Source organism: Piliocolobus tephrosceles, chromosome 4, assembly GCF_002776525.5.
Source record: "Piliocolobus tephrosceles isolate RC106 chromosome 4, ASM277652v3, whole genome shotgun sequence".
Taxonomy (NCBI): Eukaryota; Metazoa; Chordata; class Mammalia; order Primates; family Cercopithecidae; genus Piliocolobus; species Piliocolobus tephrosceles.
The window spans coordinates 34,679,697-34,694,670 of record NC_045437.1 but is presented as its reverse complement, the minus strand read 5'-3'; the positions used below and the strand labels follow the sequence as shown (position 1 = coordinate 34,694,670).

General features: G+C 38.4%; 1 protein-coding gene across 1 annotated transcript in view; it reads right to left on the bottom strand.

The window, feature by feature from the left end:
- Positions 1 to 14,974, bottom strand: part of SPEF2 (sperm flagellar 2) — a 193,620-nt gene that overhangs the window by 122,924 nt on the left and 55,722 nt on the right. The window lies entirely within an intron of this gene.

Below are 14,974 nucleotides of genomic sequence, written 5' to 3'. Positions count from 1 at the left end.
AACAGAAGCTATAGAAATTATGTAATTTTACAATAAAAAAGTGATAATTCCAAGGCCAAGTTAAAGTGGAAAGTTGTCAATATTGTAATGATTTTGAGCTGTTTAGTCACTTAACCCTTTGAAAGGAAGCAGTCTTAGACTTAAATCAGATGACTTGAGTTTCTATTGTATAATGCTTCTGCTACTTGCTTGCTTTGCACTCTCATTAATTCCGTCATCTTTGCAGCGTAGTAACAATATGTGTATCATCAGACTGTTGTAAAGATTAAATGAAACAATGCTTGTGTGAGAAGCCTATGTGCCCTCTGACTATAGACAGTTTAAACTAAAGAGCTTCTGCACAGCAAAAGAAACTACCATCAGAGTGAACAGGCAACCTACAGAATGGGAGAAAATTTTTGCAATCTACTCATCTGACAAAGGGCTAATATCCAGAATCTACAAAGAACTCAAACAAATATACAAGAAAAAAACAAACAACCCCATCAAAAAGTGGGCAAAGGATATGAACAGACATTTCTCAAAAGAAGACATTCATATAGCCAACAGACACATGAAAAAATGCTCATCATCACTCGCCATCAGAGAAATGCAAATCAAAACCACAATGAGATACCATCTCACACCAGTTAGAATGGCAATCATTAAAAAATCAGGAAACAATAGGTGTTGGAGAGGATGTGGAGAAATAGGAACGCTTTTACACTGTTGGTGGGATTGTAAACTAGTTCAACCATTATGGAAAACAGTATGGCAATTCCTCAAGAATCTAGAACTAGATGTACCATATGACCCAGCCATCCCACTACTGGGTATATACCCAAAGGATTATAAATTATTCTACTACAAAGACACATGCACACGTATGTTTATTGCGGCACTATTCACAATAGCAAAGACTTGGAATCAACCCAAATGTCCATCTGTGACAGACTGGATTAAGAAAATGTGGCACATATACACCATGGAATACTATGCAGCCATAAAAAAGGATGAGTTTGCGTCCTTTGTAGGGACATGGATGCAGCTGGAAACCATCATTCTTAGCAAACTATCACAAGAAGAGAAAACCAAACACCGCCATGTTCTCACTCATAGGTGGGAACTGAACAATGAGATTACTTGGACTCGGGAAGGGGAACATCACACACTGGGGCCTATCATGGGGAGGGGGGAGAGGGGAGGGATTGCATTGGGAAGTTATACATGATATAAATGATGAATTGATGGGAGCTGACGAGTTGATGGGTGCAGCACACCAACATGGCACAAGTATACATATGTAACAAACCTGCACGTTATGCACATGTACCCTAGAACTTAAAGTATAAAAAAAAAAAAAAAAAAAAAAGTTTAGGAGTTCTCAAGCAGCTGCTGGAGGCACGTAAGAGCGCCACATCAAGCCGCACTCCAATCTGAAAGGCCTGCTTCCTCACAAAGAATCCGAATAGCCCTCTTCCATCACTAAGCTAGCTGTAGAATGTGGCCAAACACAATGGAATAGGATGTCACTGTGAAGAGAACAGAATGCTTAGGCTGACCTGTGGAGATTAGCAGATAAAGGATTTGGTGGAACACACTGAGCAGAATCACTGTCAAAACAAAGCCTATGAAGTTCCTAGCAAAGACCAAAAATAAAGGCTGAGTCAAGGTAAGCATCTCAAAGGGGAGGAAATTGGAACATTATGAGTGAAAAGAGATAAGAAGAACTGGAGAAGGAAGAAATTCAGATTAGAAAGATGGTTATTAGTTTAACTACAATGAGCTAAAGAGATTTACTAGTTCACTAGTGATGAGGAATCAAAAATTTTTATCAGATCTCTATTTTACATATTTGTTATCTATGTAGATATGATTAAATTATTTATATAATAAAACATATATTATTTACTCTTTCAGGTATTGTTGTAAATAGACATCTGACTATGAGGCCCACACTTCGATGCCCAGAGTGGGTAAAACCAGGTAAGTATCACATGGTATAAACAATTGCTTTAACGAGATACTGTTTCTGTGTAGATGTACTAGTCCCTGATTTATGTAAACTGTCATGAACATGTAAGATATAATTATTAAGATGTCTTGATTTTAATAAAAATATTTTAATTGCACCTGCATAAATACTATCAGTATGCATTTTTGAGAAGGCGTAAGTATAAGATTTAGGATCCATCAACACCTAGGAGATCTGACTCTCCCTGTGAAGTTTAGTCTACCTACACAGAGATCATAAAATTATAACAGAAAGTAAATAGACTCTGCCTATGGTAAAAAGTCACAACCTGTTCACCAGCACTGGTTTTTGTTTGTTTGTTTTGAGACAGTGTCTCACTCTGTCACCCAGGCCAGAGTGCAGTAGTGCGATCTTGGCTCACTGCAGCCTCCATCTCCCAAGATCAAGCAATTATCCTGCCTCAGCCTCCCAAATAGCAGGGATTGCAGGCATGCGCCACCACATAGCTAATTTTTGTATTTTTAGTAGAGACGAGGTTTCACCGTGTTGGCCAGGTTGGTCTCAAACTCCTGAACTCAAATGATCCACCCACCTCAGCCTCCCAAAGTGCTGGGATTACAGGCGTGAGCCACAGCCTCTGGTCCACTAGCACTGTTTTTATTAATTGACCTACACTGACCTTTCCAGAACCTGAATTCTGAATTCCTCGACCCATAGTATCTACCATTTTTACAGATCCCATCTTTACAGATCACATGGGCCTACCACTCTGCTATTTAGTCTGGATCCAAAGAGCTCACATGCCTCCCTATACCCTAATGTAGGAGCCTAATGGTGACCTGGGGTTCTGATTCTGGTTACTTCTAGTCTCTTGTATCTTTTTATTTTTTTGTGACCTAATGTGTCAGTATCCTTGGTCTCCTTGTTATGAATAATGGCTAATAGAATCATGAGCATTTACAAACAGAGTCTACTTGGAAACAAACATGCTCGAATGTTGGCTGAGTTGCACACTTCAAGGGCAAGCTTAGGCTCCCATGTGTCCACTGGGTTCCCTTCTTGATTGTAACGTTGCCCAAGTGATTGAATGATGCTGTTGATTACCCCTGTAAAAACCACATGTATCTCATTCTCATTCTTGCCACTTCTAAACATCCAAGTTGGGAATGGAGCTTCCTCATTCACCCTTTCAAAAAGTGGGGAGAGCTGACTTACTTAGATCCATTTGAATAAACAGAATCTGGGCCTTTGGACATATTCGTTAATGCATAAAATCTCAGAGCACCTAGCAGAAAATTCAACAAACAAATAATAGAGTTACAACAATAATACTTACTAGAGACATTCAAAGGTGGCTTTTGTAGAGGGCTAGTACTAGTCTGAAGGTACATATAATCCAGTGTTTGTCTTCATGGATCACTAGAACTTCCCAACATCTGCATGGCCTGACATGTCCCAGATGTTCCCAATTTAGTGTGTTCTAAATATTTCAGAATTAAATTACTGATACATTTAGAAAGACAAGGCAAGTGCCTTTTCCTCTAAGAGACAGAAAGGACCTTCTAGGGGGATACAACACTTACACTGTTTTTGATACCTCCTAGTTTCCTTGGTTTCCTGAAATGCAATCTTTTTTTAACTTATATTTGATAAGACCCAATAACAGATTATCTTGCTGCAGTGGCCAAAGGACTTAGGGCAGAAGCTTCTAACAAACTGACTTCAAGACATTCCGTATGCAGTGACTCCATAAAATGAGGCTATGCTCCTTTTAGAGGGCAGCTAACGTACTGTAACTCTACCGTGGCAAGACATTCAAGCTGCCTTGATCTATGGCTAGCTTTCTCTTAGCCCACCACTCTGCAGGTGTACTTGGCTGGCTTTTCCCTTGGCACACCACTTTCCCTTGGCACAACACTCTATAATACTTAAAATATAGTTAAGACTTGTACTAGCAGCCTCAGAAGTAGTTGTAGCCATTACCAATCCTCAAATTTCAGGGAAATTTGAATTTATGTTCATCATGATGGACATTTCTTTAGCTATTCAAGACGTCCAGGAAGTCTTTTTCACCAGACACGTCCATTTTTATTGGTCTGAATCCCTGTAAAGCACCCCTATAGCTCCCTGGCTTCTCTTGGAGCACAATTACCACTTGGACTACATCTTCTAAGACAGTGGCTTTCAAACATTTTTGACTAGGTCTTCCCGTTTAAAAAAAAATGCATTCTACATTGAGACCCAGCATTTCTGTACAGGTAGATATAAAATGCACGAAAAAATTCTATGAAATGCTTATCATCACTACTTGTGATATGCTTTATTTCCTATTGTATTGCATCATATTTTATTATATTTATTTTGTCCTTTTTAAAAATAAATACTGGTTGTGACCTAAATTAATTTCACAATCTGGTTTCAGTCTCTTTTTGGACAACAAATAGTAAAGGATATTTCACTGGACAAGATACCAGGAACCTTCAGTTCTAATCTCATGTCTATAATTACCATCTTGGGTTTATTTTTTTAGATATATTCAAATCGGGAGAGTAATTCTTTTTTTTTTTTTTTTTTTTTTTTTTTGATACGGAGTCTCGCTCTGTCACCCAGGCTGGAGTGCAATGGCACGATCTCGGTTCACTGCAAGCTCCGTCTCCCTGGTTCATGCCATTCTCCTGCCTCAGCCTTCCGAGTAGCTGGGACTACAGGTGCCCACCACCACACCTAGCTATTTTTTTTTTTTTTTTGTATTTTTAGTAGAGACAGGGTTTCACCATGTTAGTCAGGATGGTCTCGATCTCCTGACCTTGTGATCCACCCGCCTTGGCCTCCCAAAGTGATGGGATTACAGACTTGAGCCACCGTGCCTGGCCGTAATTCTTAATTTTATACTAACAGTGACTCAACTCAGAGAGTTAGAGAGTCAAAGTATATTTTTAAAGTAATACAGTTCTCAGTATAATTTCTCATAATTGGTCATAATTAATTTAAAGACCAGCTTACTCATATGCTAGATTTTATTTGTATTATTAGATTTTAGTTATTGGTTACCTATTTTCTAGTATTTTGGAAAACTGTATTTTATACAATTGCTGTTCTTAAATTTTTTTATCATGTGAATCTCTAAAAACTCTTATCAACAGGTACATTATTATTATTCAAAATGCAATAAAATTTTAGGCTTATTGGAAAATAGACAAATTAATAGTTAAATTGTATCCAAAAAAAAAAAGAAGTATTAGTGAGTGAGACGTTAGGTAATTTATTAACTCAAGCCCAAACCCTTGGGCAGAAAATGATGTCTTAACCAGGGACAAGCCGATTGCCCATTTATAGTATTTTAAATTGTTGCACAGTCTACATGTTTCCGTTGGAAGATTGTTAGAAATAACCAAGATTGATATCTTCAGAGATTATTGAAAAAGTCTGGATGCTGGAAGTGATTCTTAGTTAAGGATACCCAAACACACTCCATAAGCTTAGTTTGGTCTACAGACTTGAAATTTAATGAAGCCGTGGAAAAAATACAAAGATAGAAGAATCTAAGCTCACAGCTTATAGGGTTAGGTCCGTTTTGCGCTAATACCTTTAAATCAACTGCTGCCTACTCATACTTCACAAATCAACTGAATTTCATCCCTTCCAATGTGTCCCATAACCTCCTACTCTTATCCACATAGCATCATTCTCTGGAATGGTTTTTCTCTCATCCCTACTAAACTATGAACACTGGGAGGGAAGGATCTCTGTCTTATTTAACTTTATATCTTCAACACCTAGAACAGTGCTGGTAGAAGTAGGCACTCAATAGATATCTATTTATTGAATGAATGAATCAATCAGTACTATAGGCTCAATATATGTGAACGTAATAAGTGAGTGACTAAATTGAAATTCAATTTTAGTGATTTTAACTAAGTACAAAGATGACTTAGGCCTCCAGATAAGATAGGCATAACCTAAAACTAGGGACAAGATCAGAAAGTATAATCCTCATAGACAGAAACTAGCAAAAATCCACATACCACGGGTGAAATTAGCTAATACAGTAAGCATCTCCTGAAGTAACAACCTGCAGTATGATTTAAAGTGTGCATCTCTGTTAAATTAAGGCATCTCTTTTTTTTTTGTTAGCAAAAAGCATTTCATTTAAGATGTAATATAAGAAAAACAATTTATTAATTTGGATCTTCCTAACAAACTATGCCAGAGACTTAACAGGGAGGAGAGAGGTGTTGTAATGCCATTTTTTTTGGTATAAAAACAAATTAAAGTATTTCAATTTTCTGATGTTTTATCTCAGAGGAAAGATGGAGGACAAGTCCTAATTTTTAAAATAGAAATATCCCCAAATCACCTAAAACAAATGGGTAACATCTTTTAGGGAAAAATAAATCCCTTAAGAACATTGACTATATTCACATTACCAAAAATCCTGTGGTTGCAAATAGTTTTTCCAAGTGAATCCATGTTTGGGAAGGGATCTGTCATACTTGAACATAGGTAGCAATAGATTAGAACTGGTCAGAAATTCAAATAAGCAGCCTGAAAGATGCCAGAAAACTAGACAGGAAAGAAGTCAAGTTTAAAACAGTCAGGAGCTGGCAGGTCCTAAAAATCCAAGCACCTGGGCTGAGTCCAGCGTCCTGGAGTGGGAAAGAGCAGCCCATGTCAATGGGTAGGTACAATCTGCTCTATGGCAGAAGCTGTTCGTGACCTGGTTAATTTCGTATTCCTAACTAGGTATTTGCTTTGGGTCTCCTAGACTAGTATGAGCCAGCTGTGTTCCACATGACTGGCAGATGAGAAAAACAAGCTGCAGATGTTCTAGCTCTATTTGTGGCAATTGCCTAGAACCTCCTCACTTTGCTTCCAAGCGTTTAATGTGTGTTCTGTTCTGTTCTAGTTCTGCCTAGCTTCCAACCTGCCAGCTTTGTTTTCATTTTCTAGTCTAGTTCTCACCCAATCTCAGTTTCCATCACTGGCATGCTCAAAGGACTTGGCTTGATCCCACCTCTGTCTCTTCCTGTTTCTGGCCACATCAGGGAAATTATCTTGACTGTCTTGGTTCCAGTTCTAAGAATTAAACCCCTGGCACTGTATCTCCTGGCTGACCTTCCAGCTGTGTCTGTCCTGGTCTCCTACCACAGGGAATAAAATATTACAGAAGTATACCTATTGCTAGGGTAGAATGAAAAGTCTAGTGGCTATATTTCAGTTACTGTGCCTGGGGAATATGGCACTCAGAATGAAGCCATACTCCATGGGAAAGTAATAAGGTAACACTTTCACTTTTAGAGCCTCTGTTGTCATCTCTTCCAGGACTTTCCGTCCTCCAACTACCCCCAAACCCTGAGGAAATCTGGAAGAACTGCCTGAATTTTATTCAGACTTAAACATTTACAATAACTTCCCAGGTTTCTTAGAAGAGGCAGAAAGTGTGGTTATTTATCTTCCCTAAGGGGAGTTCAGCTGTGTAATCTGGCATCCCCACAGGGTTTCTTGAACACTGTATGGGACCTGTTTGATAGCCATGTGACAGTGGAAAAGATTGATGCTGCCACATACTGCCTTAGATAAAAAGGCAGAGAGAAGAGAGGATAATTAGCTGAAGGATAGCTGAATTCTGTCTTTTTATCCAGGAGCTGCCAGGAAATGGGCTCTGTGTTGGGGCCCAGTTTCAAGGACTTAGAACAACTTTGGAAGATGAATTGGCCCTGTTATGTGAGCCTGGAAGCCTTGTTAGGTCACTTGACCTCCAGTCAGGTCAGCATATGGTTAGCTACCTGGACACATCTTTCTACCAGACACTCTGGCCTTCAGATTCCAGAGGAGCCAGTGGGCAGGGGTGTCTATCTTTCACTGACATTGGCAGGGTGGGTGCACCTCTAGAGAAAAGGTCATATCTATTGCCAGGAAATGCAGAGTCTGCACTGTCAAGGGAAAGGCAGAGGTTAGCTCAACTTCATTTGCCATGTGGAGCCCCATGCTGAGCTGAACAGTGTTCTGGCTAGAAGCAGACTGTGGGTGGCCAATGCCCTGCCTATGGATCCATACCATGGTTAATTCTGGATCATCAGGAAATCTAATAAATTTGACCTGATTCAATAATGCCTTTCACTCAGTAATCTGGTCACTTCTGTTCCAGGAGTAGCCTTCCTCAGTCTGCCCTAATCTAATGGTACAAAAACAGGCATTTTTAATTTTAGCCTATTGCAAAAGAAGACCAAGGGCAGTAGACTGCATCTACCTTATGCTTGGTTTTGGAGGGAAATTTACATTGGCCACAGTCAGTTACTCAGTGTGTGACAGTGGTCACTGTCAAGGCCTGCAGACCCATACTGGAAAGAGCCTGGCACCTCACGATGCAATCCAATCACTCCAGCTTGTCACATATTCAGAAGCTCAGAAAGCTCAGCAGTGACAGGTTTATTTTTTAGAAACACTGAGCTACAAATTAATAATATATCAAGCAGCCAGAATCACTGGGCTGACTGCAGGTCTGAGATCAGTGGAAAAGTAGTTCAGTCACCCCAAAATGATAGGTTCCTACTCCTTGTTCCATTCTCTATTCCTGGAAAGCCACCATGGCCCTTCCAAGGCATTGAATGTGGCACACTGAGAATTACAGCAGCCCAGTGCTTTTCAAAGCACAATTGCCTGGGTCAAACAAACAAACAAAAAATAAGACTCTAAGGTCACTGTATTGCTCCCCAAGTGCCCTTGAGACTGAATCACCCTGGACTTCATATCAGATTTCTCCCTGTTCTGGGGCCACCAAACAATTCTAGTGGTGGTGGCTATCCTTATCAAAACAGTAAATGTCATTCCCCAACTGCTTAAACTATGCTCTATTCATCAGGGAGTGGCAGCCTACCTCAGGATCACTTTTATAGTACTTTTCATGGTCTTACTATTTAAAGAAACTTTTCCAGAAGCATCTACATCTGAATTCACCTGTCTACTGCTATTACCTAGCCAGGGATAGTAAGAAAGATAGATTTGGTTGGAATTTCTCTGGTGTCACAAAATACATAGGCATTATGACTTGTTCTGCCTATCTGGTAACTGCAAAATTCACACAGTATTTTTTCACATGGAATACCCTCTTCTATAATGACTATTACCACCCTCTTTATTTCACTGTTAAGATTGATACCTCAAAGAGGTATAAGCCACCCCCAGAAAGCTTAGAGGTGACACTGACCAATGTGTCAAAGACTACTATAGGCCCTCTGTACCAAATATGTCTGACAATTCCTGACAATGGACAGGAGTGGTGGCATTGGGGGTCTTTTAGGTGGGAGAGTTTATGGTTCTCAGTCCTACACATCTGAGCCAAATTAAAAATTAAACACTTTCTTAGATCCATTCTAGTTTTCAAGATTACAAATCCCATTGTGTCCTTCCTATATTTATCTGTTAAGACATTGCTTTAAAAATTTTTTTTTTTTCTTTTGAGACAGTCTTGCTCTGTCACCCAGGCGGGAGTACAGTGGCACGATCTTGGCTCACTGCAACCTCCGACTCCCGGGTTCAAGGGATTCTTGTGCCTTAGCCTCCCAAGTAGCTGGAATTACAGGTGCTCGCCAAAATGCCCAGCTAATTTTTGTATTTTTAGGAGAGACAGGGTTTCACCATGTTGGCCAGCCTGGCCTTGAACTCCTGATCTCAAGTGATCTGCCTGCCTTGGCCTCCCAAAGTGCTGGGATTACAGGTATGAGCTCCCGCATCCAGCCTATAGTTTTAAAATTTAAAAGTTTATAGCCAACTCTAAAATCCTAGCTGGTAATTCCAAGGAATTGATTGAAGAGAAAGTGGGCTTGATGCATAGAAGCTGGCTCTTGTAGTTGCCAAAGTAGGTAGAGAACAAACCCAAAACTCCGTGAAGAAAGCCCAGAAAAGCCCTGACCACCTTCTGTTTTCCTGGTCCCACAGAGGAGACAGCTTGGAAGAGGGTTGCCTTCTCTCTATGTGATCAAGAACATATAAAAATGAGTGGTGGACAATCACTCTGATCTTATTCATGTCAGTCATCCAGGACTCCTCTCTTTGGCTTTGTCCTTCTCACATCCCATTCCACTTCTATCTGGTTACCAACTTTTTGGAAACCATTTCTCAATTCTGGTCTAATGTCTTGAACTTGATACCTTAATTCAACTATTTCTACCATGGTCTTCAAATGAACTTACCTTATCTCCAGTGTAAATAATTTGAAGCCAAATATCCTTCACATGACCCAAGTTCATCTTTTATTTCTCCTATTCCATAGACACAAGTCCCAGACCTCTATCAAGCCCTGTGAAATCCTTGGCCTACAACCATTAGAAAATAGCCTTGTTTCTTGGCAACCATGGACCTAGGGCAACTAGAGCCCTCTTTGAAAACCAATACATTGATGCTCTGCTCTGTAAGTTAGAATCAGTGTGTTTGATTACTACAGATAAGAAGCCTGGCTAACATGGTGAAACCCTATCTCTACTAAAAATACAAAAAATTAGCTGGGCGTGGTGGCGGGCGCCTGTAGTCCCAGCTACTGGGAAGGCTGAGGCAGGATGGCACGAACCTGGGAGGCAGAGCTTGCAGTGAGCCGAGATTGCGCCACTGCACTCCAGCCTGGGTGACAGAGTGAGACTCTGTCTCAAAAAAAAAGGAAGAAAAAAAAAGTATCCTACCCAACCAAGATACAATGAGGCTTAGTCTAAAAAAGCCATTTAGATAGCCTTACCATTAGTGAAGGAATCTGGGGAGTTAGAAGTAAAACTGTAAACAAATGGAGAAAAGAAACTGTAGGTATGAAATGGCACATTCTTAAAAAGTAAACTAGAATGATATGAGAATATTCCTTTCAACATCAAACTTCCTTCCCAGCTCCTTTCTATTTTGGAGGCTGATCATGATTCTTATTGCCTATCTTGAGAAATGTTTGTATTTTAGGAAGTGCTGGTGTCTTAATTCAAAGGAATGATATTATGAGGCATTGAGTGCAATGACAGGCAGAATTTTTACAATAGAATAGCCTTAGTGAATATCTCAGCCTCCATCATATAAGCAAGTGCTTACTCTGTCCACTTAGAGGTCAGCTGTATTCCTCCATATCTGAAAATAAAAGATGAAACCATCATATTTTTCAGGGCCCTCCAGTACTACACAATGCAATTATATATATTTATATTAAAATGACTAATTAAAATAGAATTAATGCTCAGGTTCATCAATAGAAGCATCTTCATAGTCAAAAGACAAGAAAATTTAAGACTTCTTGGCAAGAAACAGAAGAGGCCATAAAACAAGCAACTTCATGTGAAATTAAAAGTTCCTATACTTTATTAGTAAGTTTCCATATTGCGACATTTTGTAAGGATCCTGAATAATGCATATATTATGGGCTGAATGTTTGTGTCTCCCCCAAATCCATATGTTGAAGCCCTAACCTCCAATGTGATGGTACTTGGAGGCTAGGCCTGTGGAATGCAATTAGGTTTAGATGAGGTCATGAGGGCGGGGCTCCCATGATGAGATTAGTTTCCTTATAAGAAGAAAAGAGACAAGAGCTCACTCCCTCTCTTTCTGCCCTGTGAGAACACAGCAGGAAGGCAGTCTTCTGTGAGCCAGGAAGAAAGCTCTCACTGGGGAGCCAAACTGGCTAACACCTTAATCGTGGGCTTCTCAGTCTCCAGAACTATGAAAAATCAATTCCTGTTGTTTAAACCACCCAATGTATGGTGTATTATTACAGCAGCCTGAGCTGATCAATGCAATGTATATGTTTTGAATGTAAAAAAGTGATCGATTCACATGCCCTTAACATTCATCTACTAAAATCTCTCTCTGTTCTTGGGTCAATGATCCAGGGATGTCTTTGGGCCAAACAATTCAGATGAGACAGGAAAACAACAGAACTCCATGGCCCATTTAGTGCCATATTTCTATTCTTTGGTGGAAAAAGACCTGGTGGAAATAAATGTTATTGTAAAAAAGTTTGGGGGTAGGTATCCATACATGTGCTATAGTGACAGGCGTACAGATGTTAAAACATAACATATACAACCACATCTTAAAGTCTAGTTGATGGAAAATCATAACCACAACAAGCTCACCTGATCATGAACTTAAACAGTAATCTGCCATTAAAGGCAAAAAATAGCAGCAATTAAAAATCATGAACAACTTAAGACAACATGGATGATGTCCTGGAAATGAAACATCCTTCCTCCAAATTATAGAAATTCCAACTATCACTTGGTTGTGGGCATGCACAGTAGAGCTCTGAAAATGGTTAAGTGCTTTGCGGCAGGGACTTCTTAGAAAAATCCAAATCTTCAGGAAACCATAGCCATGAGCTAATTTTAGTTTATGAACACTAAATTTTAGTAACTCTTAAACTCATTCAACTAGTAATTGCTAGTAAGCAGCTTATATAAAAGTGAAATGCTGTGAATTGCAACTCATGTGCTAGTAAGACCCATCGAAAGAATTTGCATTAGGGGGAATTTGAGGTTCACCGGCAGGTGTCCACTGCATGATTGAGAACCACTGGCTGCTGTGTGGGGCTGTGCTGCCAGCTGCACTAGAGGAACCGGGCCACCTGGCTTAGCCTGCTATCTATGGTCCATTCAGCTTTCAGGGCCCTGCCTCACTCTCTACTAAATAACTCAATGTTGTTATGCTGCGCCAGAGAGGTCTGGCTGCTCCATCATGCTGTTCTTGCCTCTTTCCTGGGAGAGAGAAATGTTATTTCCAGCCACTGCGCTAGAGCTCCCTCATATTCAGTCATTCTCATATAAACAGAGTGTGACGATTTAGGAAATAACGTTAAGAAACAAGTGTCAAATTTTTGGCAGCTACATATGACATGTACATAAGCAAACATCTGTTTTAATTGCAATTTCTAGGTACAATATTTAAAAAGTTTAAGCATAATAGCTTATTCTAACAGAACATAGGCTTTTAAAAGCACAGACTCAAAACTGGGAACTGTCAGTTCTTTAAAGGTAGGGGGTATGGACATCAATTAAGTATGCTAAGAATATAAACTTTTTGAAGATTAATTTCTGAATAATACATTTGCTTGAACATAATAATGTTCATTATAATGTTATTGAACATTATTGAATATCATTCAACATAATTTAAATGTTATTATATATAATGTTCATTATATATAATGTTCAATAACATTATAATGAACATTATTATGTTGAAGCAAATGTATTAATTTCTGAGTAATATATTTGCATTAAAACTCCTAAACAAATTTAATAATGACAAATGTGGACCACTGTTTCTTTTAGATAAGCCAGGATGCACTGCCCCTCTGCGTCTTGTGATAGACTATTTAAGCCAGATAATATATTTTACAAGTTGAAACATTTATTTTTTACTTGTATGTAGGAACATTTAGGACAAGTTCTTGAAGAGACCAAAGGTCTAAAAATAAAGAATGACAGTATAATAGTTTACAGTACATCCTAAAACCTGTATATGGCATATTTTCCATTATGGTATCAGAGAGAGCTTGTGAAAACATATTATAAATCTTAAGGTAATTTTCATTTCCAGAAAAACAGCAAAGTCAATACACAAAATAAAGTGCATTGCTAGATGATCACAAACTCCTAACAAAAATTTACAATTTCCTGCAAAAGAAATGCATCATCTGCTTCAGGATGTGGGTAAGACAAGCATGTTCCTGTGGTAACCATTTCTCATACAAGGAAAATAGCTAGAGAGACAAAAATCTTTGCTAAGCTGCAGCCTACTAGGTCTCCTGATTTGTAAGAGCAACAAGAATAGAGATTGAGCTGTTTAAGAAGTAATTTAGAAATAAACATTCGATGAACGAGTAAAGTCTGTCAAATAAAATGACTTTTAATTTACAATGGAAAGAAATACTTTAACATAGTTTGATACTGTCAAAGCATTTTATTACATGGCATTATACTTTAAGTGGATGTAATAGGTTTAGTATATTTTACAACCATAGAAAACAAACATCCACATATATCTTTTAAGGTTCTAATCAATCCTTAATAATAATTCTCTTAGTGCTACAAATATAGATTCATTTAATTAAAATATAGTGTACATTTAATTTCTCATAATCTCATATTATTTCCTTATCTTTTAACCACAAGGTTATCTTCTTGTAATATTTACTTATTAGTGTTATTTTGCACTTTTCTTTGTTCATTGTAATTTATTCATTTTATTCACTCATTGTTCCACAAACCTTTGTTGAGTACTTACTATCAGTGAATAATTAGGTCAAATCATCTTTCCATAGATTTTTTTCATGTTGCACTTACTGAACTTCTGGGACTCATTTTGTAATTTTTCTAATAAAAAGCCTCACTCCTCATTCCACTGATGTTGATCCACTCAAAACTTCTATCCAAAAGCTATGAGTGTTACACCTTTACTTCTAAGGGTGAGATGGAGTGGGATGGGGAGAGTAGGATGGTGAGGAAAGAAATGGATATGTATTATATGCATCCAACATGAAGTGCACTCAGCTGTGTTTAACTCATGTTATTTTAAATGAAGTAGGTACAGTAGTATTCCCTTTCCATAAATTGAAAAATGGAAATCTATTAGCCCTTAAGGAACTGGTCACCTAAGGTTGCACAGTTAGTAGTTGGCAATTTCAATAATGTAGCTCTAGTCTGTCTAATCTCAAAGCGTTTACAATAGTTCTTCTAAGAATCACAGTTGGCACCTGATACTTTTTATTTCAATCTTTGAAGAAAAGATTGTTTGAATCTATGCTATTCATAAAACCCAGACCTCCTCCTCTTTCATTTTGCCTGTAAAAAAATCTATTATTTAGATCGATTACAAAAGAAATACATTTTAACAATGGTTTTTGAAGCCAAAGTAGACAGCCCATAGAAAGAAAAATGCTAATAAATAAATTAAAGCATTTTAAAAATTCTGAAATCTGTCTACTTAGACAATTACTATGCTTGATGTTTTTTCAGACCACTCCCCTAAGATTACTACTAACAATAGATAATAGCT